The sequence below is a fragment of the Prinia subflava genome, chromosome 3 (genome assembly GCF_021018805.1).
Source record: "Prinia subflava isolate CZ2003 ecotype Zambia chromosome 3, Cam_Psub_1.2, whole genome shotgun sequence".
Taxonomy (NCBI): Eukaryota; Metazoa; Chordata; class Aves; order Passeriformes; family Cisticolidae; genus Prinia; species Prinia subflava.
In genome coordinates, this window is record NC_086249.1 from 14,275,330 (window position 1) to 14,289,164 (window position 13,835).

Sequence of the window (13,835 nt, forward strand, 5' to 3'; positions counted from 1 at the left end):
ATAAAAAACACAGGCAGGAGTGATTTAACTGCCACCTAAACTGGTGGAGGGGGAGGGAAGGTTTTGGAAGCTGAGGGCAGGTAACATGGCACTGTAGATAGGCTACCAGCTGCTGGGCAGTACCTGCTCTGCTCACATAATTGCATCTCATCTTTTGAACAGCTAAGAGGGCAGAGAAATGAAGTGAAACTCCTTCCTCAAAATCACATTTTTCCTGGACACTTAATCACTTAATCAGAGAAGACTCTTGTGGCCTACATGGAAGATAATAAAGAAAATCACAGGTATATGTTTTCCCCTCCTTTTCTTTTTATTTTCTATTTTGTGTGTAGCATTTTCTTGTGCATTTCATCACATCACTTAAGGAGTTCATAGGATGTGAATGTGCAGGGGTATTGAAAAAAGACCTTTTAAAGTGGAGGAATATTGCTTTCATTGTGTGTGATATGGCTATGTTCCCACAGTCATCCCATTTTGTTTTAATATTAGCCTATTGGACCATGAAAAAATCTAAAGTATGAGAAATATACTTTTTCTTTTGTGTAGCTATCATTATGAGCTCCATAAAAACATAGCTCAGATGAATAAACTAAATGTTTACTTTTGCAAAACAATTAGGAAGATATAACTATTTAGAAGGTAGAACTGCTTCAAGAAACTGTGCAAAATTACACAGGTTACAACCACTGTCTTGTTGCATATCCATGGGTAGAAATGAGGCTGGCTTTCCCAAAGATCTGTGCACAAAGGCTGTGGGCTGAGCCACCCTGTCCTTCAGCATGTTTCAGTCTTCCACCAGCTCTACATTTTCCCAAAGCTGCTGCATTTTCGTCCTTCATGTTCTTGGCCAAATTTGGCTGCAATGCTACTGTCAGTTCAAAGATTGTGGAAGGGGAAGGAGGAAAGACAGACAGGAAGGTGGAAAGAAAATTCCCTTGTGTGAGCCTCCTTTCCAAAGGAACACTGAAGGTAAGAAAGAATCACAGGGGCTGTAACGGTGCAACGTTTCAAAATGATCAATTCACAAAGAAAAGAGAAAAAAGGTGCAGCCTTTACACCTCCTGTTGCCATGAACTCTTCTCCTTCTCACCTTGAATTTGCTGTCCAAGACAGCTCGTGTCACACCTCCCAAGGACAGGCACAAAAGACACAGAGGCAGCAATTTTGTTTTGAAATAGCTGTCAGAACACCAGGGGTTAATGATGCCCAGATCCTCCTGCCTCACTGCTCGTCTGAGCATTTCTTATGTAGAGCTGATTTGCAGCTGCACTGCTAAGTTTTATCCTGGGAAAAAGCCTCAAAAATATGTTTCTGCTACAGCAATTCTGCCCTTTGTAATTGGGGAAGAAAATGCCTATGAAATATGCCATAGAGCCCTGTGGTGCTGCATTCTGAAATGTATTTCATTGCATGCCATGAAAGCTGGAACTTCAAAACCCATTGATTAAAATGAGAGCATTGCTGTACTCTGCTAATTAGGATATAGTACTTAACACTATTCTTAGTTTGAACTGTGCACAGTAAGTACACTTCTATTAATAGTTTTTGGGGGGTAGGGAGACCGTGTTTATCTTTTTTTTTTTTTTTTAATTGCATGAAAAGGCAGGAGCCAGCAGTCACATTTTAAGAATGCTCTGGGAAGAGAAGATTTCCTGCTGGGAGAAGCCAAATGAGTGGAAGGAAAAAATATATGTCAGATGGCAGAAGGGGGGAACAGACCAGTTGGAGAGGGATGGATAGCTGAGATACAGTGAACTACTGCATTCTCACAATCTTTTTTAACCAGTATTTCTGGGTCTGAACAGGGAAAGTACTTACCCTTTTGAACATTTAGGGGAAAGTGTTATCATCATGCATGAAATCAAATAGAGTTTGTGCAAATCCATTGAAACACCCGTTTGATATTCAGAGTGGGAGCAGGAAATTTTAAATGCACACAACAAGCAGCAAGTCTAAGTAGTGTTTTCTCTGCCACAGTCACTGAGGAAAGGTTAAAACTTCAAACAGCTACAAGTCTCCAGCAGATACATGGAAAAACAGGTCCTGGAGGTGTGTCAAAATATCTAATATTTGCTATATCTAGATAGAAACATAAGGAAAGTTGAAAGTAAGAAATAAGGCAAAAAAGTAGCCACAAGCCCAGATCAGTTTCTCAGTACTAACAAGCTGCCTATGCAAAGTGCTGACAGGTTTTATACCAGTGGCGTAAAAAGATTCATGCTGAGCTCTCACTTGAGTGCAGAAGAGCAGAAAAACCCTGCACTGACCCCTCAGTAAATCAGCCACCTGAAGAGAGAGCCTTGCAGCCACGTTTCCTCACCCAGCAGCCTGAACCTTCAGCTTTTCCCCTCTGGGCTGGCTGTCCTACTGCAGGCAGGCGATGCCCTTGTGCCAAAGCACAGTCGTATTAACGGGGGCCGTCACAGTCCTGGGTTCAGTGTAAGATGTATTCTATTCCCATCTGTTGAAACTGGCTGCGGAGAGGTTGGGTTTGATTTTTTTTTAATCTCTTCTTTCTCTCTATGACCCATTCCTCATGACTCTGGGGGGTAGGGGGTGGGTATCTTTTGTTAATGGGCCAGCTGTTAAAACCAGATGGGGCAGTGTTCTTATCTCTTCCACAACCCATCCTCCCTCAGGGAGATATCTGCTGTTAATGGGCCATCCAGGCTCACTGCATGACTGATACAATTATATCATCCCATGCTCCACCCAGTGGGAGAAGCCAAGCATTCCTACCCAGATAAAAGCTGGGATTCAGAACCCCAGGACAGCTTGTTTCCACCAGATTCCCAGAGGAGTTTCGACTGCATTCCCAGAGGAAGACCGGACCCACCTCGCCACCACTGGACCCTCAGAGGGAAACCCACTTTTCTACAGGATCATCTCTGCTCTAACAGAACCACATCTGTCATTCCAGGAGGATTTAACTGGACTGCTCCCAACACCCTGACCAACAGGGTGTCAGGTCATGTTCTGACTCTGTCAGTGTTCTTCTTTTTTGTTAGTTTGTTTTTTTGTATTAGTACATTTTTATTTTTAATATTCCTTCAATAACAGTAAAGAACTGTTACTCCTATTCCCGTATCTTTGCCTGAAAGCCCCTTAATTTCAAATTTATAATAATTAAGAGGGAGGGGGTTTACAGTCTTCATTCCAAGGGAAGCTCCAGCTTTTCCCTGGAAGACACCAGTCTTTCCAAACCAAGCCAGTCACCAAGGTAACCCATGGGTTGTGTTTCCCCCAGCCGAGGGCTCGCCCTGGCCTCTTTCTGACATTCCAGAGGGAGCAGGAGCTGCCTGTGGCCCAGCTGCACCCAAGGAATATTAGCATGCTTTCACTTGATGCACTCAGAATCTACCACGGTTCCAAAAGAAGCACAGAATATATTTTCTCTCAGCAGTTAATGTGTGCTGAGATTTGTGCTGTGTGAATGCAGGGCCATCCGCACATGCTGAAACCAAAATGGAAGGAATGTGAAGGGAGTCCCTGCTCCCCTATGAAAACAAGTTCTTAATCTTTCTAGGATCTACCTGAGAAAGGATTTAGGATGCTGATCCTCAATTTTTTCAGTCTCCTCTCCATCATCTGCGGGTGTTTACCAAAGCACCAGGTTGGTTACATAATTTTTCATATTATTCTCACAGACTGTCCAATGTATGAAGTCAGTCTTTAATGGAAGTTTTTATTCACACGCTTCATAACCCTTAAAATATTCTGCTTGGAATGTCAGATGAGGTTAATTGAGAACCCTCTTGATGATGGTATTATTGTAATTTGAGCTTGGAGAATCCAATATTAATTCTAGGAGGATTCTGTAAGATTTATTTTTTCTCTTTAGGTTTTATCTTTGTATTGAGAATTAGTTTGCTGTTTAAATTCAAAACGATTTTCAACATAGTAGAATTCATAATGTTCTCATGAACTCTAGAAATTATTCTATTCCTAGAAACAGGAAAATAACATTGCATTTAAATATTACTAAATGGATTCTACCACATTGGAGACTGCATTATACCCTTTTTTGGCTGGTATGATTTGAGGAATTTTTATTTTCTCTTGGCTATGTGCAAGAAACTATTTCTCAAATTTGGCTGAGATCTGCTGCAATTACTCTTCTAGGCTGTTGCCTCCCTGTGCCTGGAGTTGTATATTGCTTTTGGAAAACTGACTGTAAAAGTAGTTTTTTACCTAACAATAATGTGGTTTAGGAATAGCCTGTGTTCACTTTTGCTTGCCATTTTTAGCACACAGGTGACGAAAGGTGTTTGCCCCAGTTTAAAATACAGAGTTACATGATAACAACCTCCTTGAACAGCACCTTTTTCAGAGAATTGAGGCATCCATTCAGATGTGTAAATGCAAATTTTATCACTCAGACATTATGGAAATTTTTTGTTTCCCCTAAGCATATCTTGGCATCCATTTTTCTCTTGTCATAGTAAGCTCATGTGCTGTTAAAGCATTTTTACCTTCTGTTGGCAATATTTCCCATGTTCACATTTGATAGAGTTATACAAATCCTGTAACAAAGGGAAACAATTGCACACCATATAAACCTAAATTCCTTATCTCATTTAAAACTAAAACTTAACAATGATTTCAAAGAATATGTGTAATAGCTTTTAGTCTAGAGTTTTGTGAGATCATTTAAAGCCTGATACAAAGGACATTTAAACCAATGCTTTAAAGAAGTCACCACTAATTCAAAATGAACATATTCACTTCAGAGTTTCAAAATCCTATGATATAATTATTGATCAATTGATTCATTTTAGAAGAGAAATTGAATATTTGTTTCCTAGCACATCATACTCTGCTTCCATAGAACTGAAATGGAATTTGGATACAGCTGCGATATCCTTTCACTGAGTCATTAGACAGTGTTTAAAAATCGGTGTTTCAGGCAAGACTCTGCACAGATTTGTTATTTCAGGTACTGTGTCTGATCCCTCAGAAAGAAAGAGGCAGACTTTTACCTCCACATGGAGTCAATGGCTGTATTCTAAGGGTCATCTGCAGGGGATTGTTTCAAAACACCAATTTCATGCTCACGCTCATATCTGTTCTTGAACCGATGTTCACGTTCATATCAATTTTATACAGTATGGCTTTTCTTTGCTCTGCTGGACTGTTCAACAAACTATCTTTCTTTGGTTTTTAACTTAATATTCTGGCCTTTCAGTTTTACTCCTCTGCACACCTGGATTTGAGTCATGCACGGAGAAGAAAAGAGACAATATTTTATTGTAGCAGCATCCAGAGAGTTCTCCTGCTGCCCAGCCATTCCTGTTGTTCCTGTGCAGAGGATACTAATTATCCAGCATGTGAAATTACAATGGCAGAAAATAGTGAACATCTCAAATAGAGAAGTAATTACAATGTAAGACAAATTATATGGTTCTGTTTGTTTTTAAAATAATGTTGTGAAAAGTTTTTCTTTCTTTTTTTTTTTTTTTCTTTCTTTCCTTTTTCCTTTTCTCCTAAAAGCTCTGTGCTCACCTCTGTTTCACCCCCCTGGGAACAGCAAGCTCAGAATGCTCAGATCCCCATGGGCCACATCCTGTTGGTATTAAGTACAGATCACTCTGGAACATGTCTAGCCAGGAGCAAGAGGAGCTGTGGAGAGGGGCAGGTGTCCATATGGATCCCTCTGCTCTCTATGCATATGCAGGGCACTTCCCTGCAGATTTTCCAGCTGCTTCTTATCCTTTTCCCTTTAGATGGGAACTTCCATTTGTCTTCCTCTGCTGGCCCTCTCCCTAAGGTGTTACAGCAGAGGGGGGTGATTTGTCCACAAGTTATTAGAGCAGACACCACATACACTAGGAATTCCCAGTGCATAAATAATGTCCTTGCTAATTAATTTATTTTTCTTTCAGCCTCTTGTCCCGTCCTGTTACTGGCACTTGTGGTTATTAGAACAGAAAGCCCAAGTCCTTCCCCAGTCCTTTGTCAGATGGCTGCCTCTTGTGTTAGCTGGTGGGCTGCTCTGTACACCATTCTTGGAATGAAAATTATCTGCTCTGCAAAAAGGCAACAGCATGGGAAGAATAGAATTTATGGAGTTTGAAACTCCACAAAAATAAAAAGTAAAAAAAAATATTGCTGTCATGGTAAACCTGGAGATTAACAAGGAAGTCATACAAAACACCAAACAAAGGTGTCCCCTTGTCCTTGGCCAGCCCCTTCCCAGGCCTGGGCAGTCAGGAGACAATACCTTTTCTCTGGGATGGGATATAGAAACAGGACACTAGGGAATGGTGATGCTTCTCTGACCACTGTTATCACTGCTGGAGACTGCCACTGGATGGATTTCCAGTAGCCACAAGCAATGCAGCTAGATTGGATCTGGCAGGTGTTCCAAGCACTGTAGCAGAGTCTTGTCCAAGTGAAAAAGGCAAAAAGAAATGTTTATCAAAGAGTTCTGATTGCTAGAGAATTGTCCCCCCAGCTCCTAATGGAAAGTTACATTTTGCAGAACAATCTATAGATTCTATCTCATGGCTGTCACAGTGAAATTACCCTCAGAGAAGTGAGCCAGGAGTCTGCCAGGAGTCACAGAATGTGCAAATGTCCTGAATCCGACTGCTTCAGTGGTGCATTTATATCTCATCTTCACTAAAAATGTGCAGTGAGGAAAGATTTCACATCATTCTTTTAGATAACATGTAAACCACATCAATTCTGGACTGTAACACTCTTATTCTACCCAAAGGTAATAATTATTTCCTATGCATAAGTAGAGCTATTATTTCCTTTTGTGCATCCTCAGAAGTATGCATTTTGTTTCCTGCTCAACAGAAACTCTGAGTGGGAACAAATATACAAACTACCTCTACATCTGTAAAGTAACTATGCAGAGTGCCTGACTTACAGTTCAGAAGCCTGAGAAAAAATGTTCTTTGTTTCATATGTGGGGTTTGGGTTGAGGTCTGTTTGTTTTTTCTGAACAGTGTCTATGCTGAGAGCTATGGAAATAATCAACAAACCAAAGAGACAAACAACAATAGCCACCACAGAGAAGTTCAGAATAATCTCACTGAATTGAAAAAATTCAGCAAACAGCCTGAAAAAAATACAAGGAAGATGGTGAGTGTTTTTTTCCTCTTTATTTTCTGTGAGTGATAAGCAGAATGATGCAAAAATATGTAACTTGGGAGTTTTGTTTTCCCCAGGGCTGGACATGTGCAAGAAACAAAAATGGCCTGAAATAAGGGTGAAAATGTAGACTGTCTAGTAGAAAGCATTTTGTAACAATGAAAACTGTTAGGGAAGTTAAAAAAACCCCTAGCTATTGAATGTAAAAATGCACACAAACTAAAACTCCATACAAGGTCCTGAAGAATGTGTATTTAGAAGCCACAAGCCTAGCTTTAGATTTTTAACCTAAAAACAGAAGATTTTTCCCACTTACCTAGCAATACATAGGTTAAACTGGTATTCACTGTATCACATACTCTAAAAGACTTTCCCAAATGGGAAAGTTATTTAGATATAGATATAGATATAGATGATATAGATAAGCTGTACATAATGAATGTTCCTGCAAAGACCAGATCTGGAGAAGGACACTTTTATTTGCTGGTCAGATGTGAAAGAACAAATCCTCTCCCTGGTTTAAGACCAAAACTGCAACACTTAAAGTTGTTTTAGCAACACAATTGCTGAAGTTGCTGTACCTGAATGAAGAGCTGTCAGTACTAGGTTATTACTCAATTTTTTGCTGCTTTGGGCAGAATATTCAAAAGATAGACAAGTTCTGACAGGCAGTAATCCTGTTTTTATACCCCAAGTATTTAGATGCTTCAGGACATTTATCATGACTGCCAAAACTGGATTCACAATCTGTGGGTTTCAAAAAGAGAGCGAGATTTTTGCCTGTTCTTGCTTTGGGAAAAGGGGTAAATATTCTCATTCTTTCTTCCCTTTCTTTGCCTACATCTTTTTTACCTACTTCTGGCTGGACTCAGCTCAGTGATAAACCATCCACAGGAGCAGCCAGGGCTCCCTGTAGCTCTTTCCAAGTGAGGAAGCTATGCTGAAGCTACATCTCCTGTAAAATGCACACAGCAATTTTGTAGTCCAAAATGGAGCTTTCCTAGTGCAAAATTCTTAGTCCAAAATCCAAAAATGGAGCTTTCCTATCAGCCACCCGCATCTCAGCCATTCCGTGCTGGGAAATGACAGACAGGGCTGCAGAGTGACTGGAGAGGAGGAGAGGAGAGGAGACAGTGCTTTGTTTAATTATCCCACTTGAGCCTGATTGCTGCAGTGTTATCTTAAAAGTGATAAGGGTTTGGAAGCTAGATTTCTGGTAATTAGCACTCAGAATATTGTAATGCCAGCACCCAGCATCTCTCACTGCGGGTTTACTCGCTCTGGGATGAAATAGCCAGGCTCTCACATCCTCTGATCGCCTCAGTGAGAGATCAGCTCTCACTCGAGCTGGCAGGCAGGATCAGAGGCTCTCCCGTGGCAGGGAGCACAGAGGGCACTGGGGCAGATCCATCTCTCCCTCAGGAGGCAGCCTGTGCCACACCGGAGCGTTTGCAGGCGCTGCTGTCACCTCGTCCCGGTGCCAGATGAAACTCGGCTGTCATTTACTGCCTTGGCTGAGGGTAGAGTCCAGCACACACAATAGAAAGGAGTTTTAAGCAAGTAGTCAAGAAAGAAAGGAGAGAGTGTCAGGTATTGATGATGCAGTAGTCTGCAGCTGCACTACAGGGGGAAACCAAAAGAAAGTATCACAAAAGCGATAGGCATCACAGATTGCCTTTCACAGTGGGAGGTGAGCAGCACTCTTACCTGGACAAAAGATATGTTTAGATAATAATTCACAAAGAATTAGACAGTATGGACTCTCCTGAGGGACTGTGCATGTAACACAGCCAATGGTAAAATAGCAGCAAAAGCTGCAACTACCTCGGGCAGCACAAACCACTCTGATCCCCAAAATGACTGCTCACATGAGACCACAGCCTTCTGATCCCTCCCTAGGCTTGTACCCATTTCAGAGGATGTTTTGGAGTAAACCTTGGCACAAGCAAGCATATGCATCAAAACCAAGGAGTTTGCCAAAGAGAACTAGAGGAAACTTGCTACCCACCAGGCGTGACGCTGGCCAGGAGCTTGGGCAATAGCACATAAACACCTGTTTTCATTTGCTGAGGGGCGCTGTGGCACCGGGCTGAGCCGTGACATGGAGCTTCTCAGATGGCCGTGATCAGCTTTCAAAGCTCTGTAAACAGCTCTCAGCTGAAAACATCATGTAACTTTTTTTTTTCCTCTTTGTTGCACGCAGTTCATCCTCAGAGGAAGAAAAGCCCCTGTGCTCATCTGGGCTTGGGAACAGCAGCTCCTTTGAACACATCAGGCATTCAACCTAAGGCTGAGCAGGTTCAGGCACCGAGCCATGAAGCTGTAAGTGTCCAGGCTTGCCTTGCATTAGGAGGGAATTATGAGTTGTGAGCAGGGGGAGATAGCTGCTAGTTGGAAATAAGAGAGAATGGATTAATAGAAATTCAATTTAAGTTAAAAAAAAAAAAAAAAAAAGAGAGACCAACCCAGTTAATTTCATAAGGATTCATGAGTCAAAATGTAAGACCTTTAGTTAGGAAATAATTGCACACTTATGACCTGAGGCAACAGTCAGAACTTGCTGGAAAAAAAATGGCACATGCCATTAAATTTAATAATGCTTAATTATAAAATCATAAATATTTGAGATTGGAAAGGCCCAGCAAGTCACTTAAGTCCCCCTCCTTATCAATGCAACACTGTTCCCTGTTGCACATATGCTGGTATATTTTCTGCAGACTATTAGAACTCATTGCCAGGAGGATTTGCCTTAAATTCCTCAGCTTTCTATTTCTTAATTTCACCCCCAAGTATACCTGCTTTTTTCCTGCTCAGTAATTCCTCTACTTCCCTTCCCTGGTGTGTATGTCAGTCAAATATTTGTAGATGGTTGGAATGCCTCTGCTTAGTTATCAGTTAGCCAAACTAGACATATTTATTTAGTTCTTTTAATCTTCCTCATAGGTAAATCCCTCCAGTCCCTTAATTATTTTGTTGCTCTTTCCTGAACTCTCTCTTTCCAAACCTTTCTCGTAGTCATATTGAATGCAGTATCCTAGTTCCTGTCATCCAGAGCCACGGAAAAATCAGGGGTGCTGTTGCATCTCTGCTGCAAGGTGATGTGTCTTTGTGTCTGACCCGCTATAATATTTTTTTCCCCTGATCTATCATGCTGAACACCACGCAAGGCTGGAGAGGTCAAGACAACCTCTGTTTTTAAAATTCTGCCCTGCAGCTACTCCTTACAGTGCTGTCAGCAGGGAAGACATTTCGTCTTCTAAAACCTTACTTCTGATAGTTTTTCCATCTAAAGGTGTTGTAACTTGAGCCTTCTTCTGCACTGGGCAATAACTTCACTTACACTTCTCTCTCTCTCTGTGCTTCTTTACTGTCCTCTGCCCCTTGTGTTTCAGAGGAGATCAGTGAGACAGGCAGAACAGACAGCAAGAACAGAAACCCCCAAAATGTAGCTTACTGCACAAAAAACTTTGTCTCCTGGGTTTATCAGCCCACAGATTAGTAGCCCAGGATGAGGAAAAGGCTCTAGGGAGACACTGTGATGAAAATTCAAGAATGAAGACTAAAGTAAGGAGACAGAGTAGTACTACTCTGTACAGGAATAACTTAGAGGGCCAAGCTGACAGGGGAGATGAAAACAGGAGAGACAGAGCATGTATTATCACCCAGCAGCAGATTCTGTTATTGAATCATTGGCGCTATGCTGATTACTTTGGAGGGCTCTGTTTTGACTTTTCCTTGTCAGTTTTGGTATTTCCATTTACACTGAAACACTTCCCTCCTCCTCAGACCCTGGTCCCACTGAAAGGTGAGCCTTCCCTGCAGATTCTGGCTTTGCTTTCCTGGCAGGTCCTCTGCCCTTGCCACAAGGTCCCCAAATAGTGACATCCATCTCCTGGGTGTGCACTTAACAGGGAGTGGTTTCTAACAGCACGCTGCAGAACATTTAGGAGCTTTAGGATAACCTGGCTGATGCCCAGGGTTAGAAAGAGACTAGTCAGCATCCATTCTCTTGAGAGCTCACCTGGTTAAATGAAAGGAAATATTAAATAAAAAATACTAAATAGTAAGTAAATATTGCTCAAGAAGCACTAGATTAAAATAATAATCAGTTGTATCGGTGTTCAAGCCAAGGGATTTTGTGGTGTTTGCTTTATCCTTATCTTTTACACTTTTCATTTTGTCTTGTAAAATCATGGCAATTGGCAGAGCTGTGCAGGAATGCAAAGAGTAAATGTAAAAATCTGCAAATGTAAAGGTATATATGTAAATATTCCAACAAAGGAATGAGTGTCTACATAAAAGACACCATATTTCTTCTTTTCTGGAATCTTCTCTCATATGGTTTGCTTTGTTGTGGTTTTGTTTCCTTGAAAATAATGAAATTGTTGAGTCTCATACTTTTTAAAAAACTATCCATATGACATTTGCTGTGATATTTGTTACAATTAATTGGAAATACCTTCTTAAAAATTATTTTTCATGTAGCTGCCAATGATCTCTGTTGCATACATACATCTGAAAAATCATTATCAGAGTAACTCTCTGAAATCATTCCATGGGAAGAAACTGACCCTGGAGAGAAACTTATTTCAAACAACAGACAACAAACATGAACAAGGAACATTTCCATCTTTAATACACAAGTTTCCAACCCAGCCATCAATTTTTTATGCATCCAGCCGTACGCAGAAGAGTCCTGTGTGCATGTTCAGATGAATAATGAGTGCCTGAAGCTGACAGCATTCATGGAAGCCATCACCTGCCTGTGGAAACCATGGTGCTTAAACAAGGGCTCCTGAAGAGCTCTCCTCATCAAAACATTTTACACTTGCAAGCAGTAGCCACAGTGCACAGAGGCAAGGAGAGCAGGGTACTGTGAGACCATGCTTTTCCAGCCTAGGCTTGGCTCTGGTTGTCCACAATCCCAGGAGGATTCCCCTCCTGTTCTTTCTGGGTGCTACAGGAACCTAAATGAAGTTGAAAACTGAAGTCCTGAGGCAAATTCAGATGATGGATCCTGAAAGCTTGTGCCTTTCTCTGACTTATCTAATATGTCAGGCAGCCAGCATGACACAGAAAGAGGGGTGTTTATGCAGCATTTTTCCCAACTCACATAATTTTCCCAGCCTATGTCTAAAACACTCTGACACTTTAAGCTTTTTTCTCTACCCTTAAAAAGGTTTTGAGACCTTTTTGGGGAAAAAAAAAGTATGTAAAACATGCAGAGATTAAACTCCAGTCTCCAAATGTCCGTATTTTAGATCTTTGTTTTGGTGGCTCAGAAAATGAATGCTATCGGCTCTTGGATTATGTAAACTGACATGGTACATTTAGTTTCATTTTCTTCAGAGTGCATGCATCAACTTACCCATAAAGTATTGATTGCAGGGGGTTGAAGCTGTCTGCAAGTGCTGGCTGATTTTACAAGAGATTTTATTTGCAATTCTGCCTCAAAAGCAAGGTGTTACTGTTACTTAGAATAGAACGTACATGGTGTTGAAGACATGCAGGTGTCTGTGGGAGAGGGGCTTGCACTCCAATGCCCAAGTTTGTGTCTTTATGCACAGTATTTGTGAAAACATGAGGAACTCATCGCACTTGAGTCATCCCTCTGGGGCAAACTGCCTTCAAAGCTTTGTTTTCCCCGCTACATCTGCTGTACTGCTTGCTCTCTCTGCTTTCCACACATCTATATCTGCAAGGGATTTCCCAGACAGAAGCATGTAGTTATGTGCCAAAGCCTTGTTCTGTGCACAAACAGAAAAGATGATGTTCCAGGGATGGATCACACACTGAGCTCGCTCTCAGCTCATCCAGCAAACACAGCCTGGAAGCTTCGGCCAGCAGAGCTCCACGGCACAGCCACAGAATCCCCGAGCACCTCAGTGCCTGCCTGGCCTCAGCAGAGACCTGACACGTCTGGGAGGACCAGGGCTGTGGCACAGCCTCCACACAGCCCAGCATCTCAGACCTCTGGGGAAAGCTGCAAGGTCTGGTAGGAGCTGGACGCAACTTCCTCAGGAAAAAGGCTGTGCTTCTAAGAGATCCACAGGCACCACATGCATTTTGATACAACAGGGATTTGATACGGGAAGGGGTTGGTCCCATCCCGTCATTTCCTTGAGGAGAGGGCTGACAGTGCTGCCGTGGTTTAGGGAGGTGTACACACAGGTAGATGTTTTTATTCTTGTACAGAACACCCTGGCTGCCTGATCCGGGTGGCCCCACAGCAGTGCCGGCATGAGCAGGCAGAGCTGGTCCCTGCTCCGCTCATCCCATCATCCCATTATTTGGAATGCTAGCTCGGTCAGCTGGCCCTGGCGGCCTCCTCAGCCCGCAGCTGTGAGAGGCAGGAGCACAAACATCCCACGGGAGTTTCTGCACCCGCAGCTGCTGCAGGGGGTGGGCACCGGGGATGGGCACCGGGGATAGGCACTGGGGTTTGGTACCGGGGATAGGCACTGGGGTTTGGAACCGGGGATGGGCACCGCTGTCCCGCCGCTCCCCGGCCGCTGAAGGATGCTCGCCCCGCAGCTCCCCAGCAGTTCGCTGATGTTTCGCACAGGCTTTTAAACCCCGGAATGCTTTCCCACCTGAGTTCGGGACAGGTCAGGCTTTCCCTTACTGAGCTAAACACGCCCTTGCCTGACTTCCGAAAGGCGCTGAGCTTTTCCGAAGTTTGCTGGCGCTCCCGGAGGCTGTGTTAGAGCGGGGTGGCCTTGGCTGCGCGGTGG

The 13,835-nt window shown here is 42.6% G+C and overlaps 1 long non-coding RNA gene across 8 annotated transcripts in view; it reads left to right on the forward strand.

Moving 5' to 3' along the window:
• The window catches only part of LOC134548825 (uncharacterized), an 81,711-nt gene that overhangs the window by 30,602 nt on the left and 37,274 nt on the right, over window positions 1–13,835 (forward strand). For 6 of the 8 annotated variants that reach the window (XR_010079926.1, XR_010079928.1, XR_010079921.1 and 3 more), the window contains 5 exons: window positions 163–2,968; window positions 3,527–3,613; window positions 5,186–5,383; window positions 6,957–7,092; window positions 9,305–9,423. This is a non-coding gene — a long non-coding RNA (uncharacterized LOC134548825). Of the gene's footprint in view, window positions 1–162; window positions 2,985–3,526; window positions 3,614–5,185; window positions 5,384–6,956; window positions 7,093–9,304; window positions 9,424–13,835 lie in introns of all 8 variants that reach the window. The other 2 variants (XR_010079925.1, XR_010079923.1) reach the window with 2 other exon arrangements.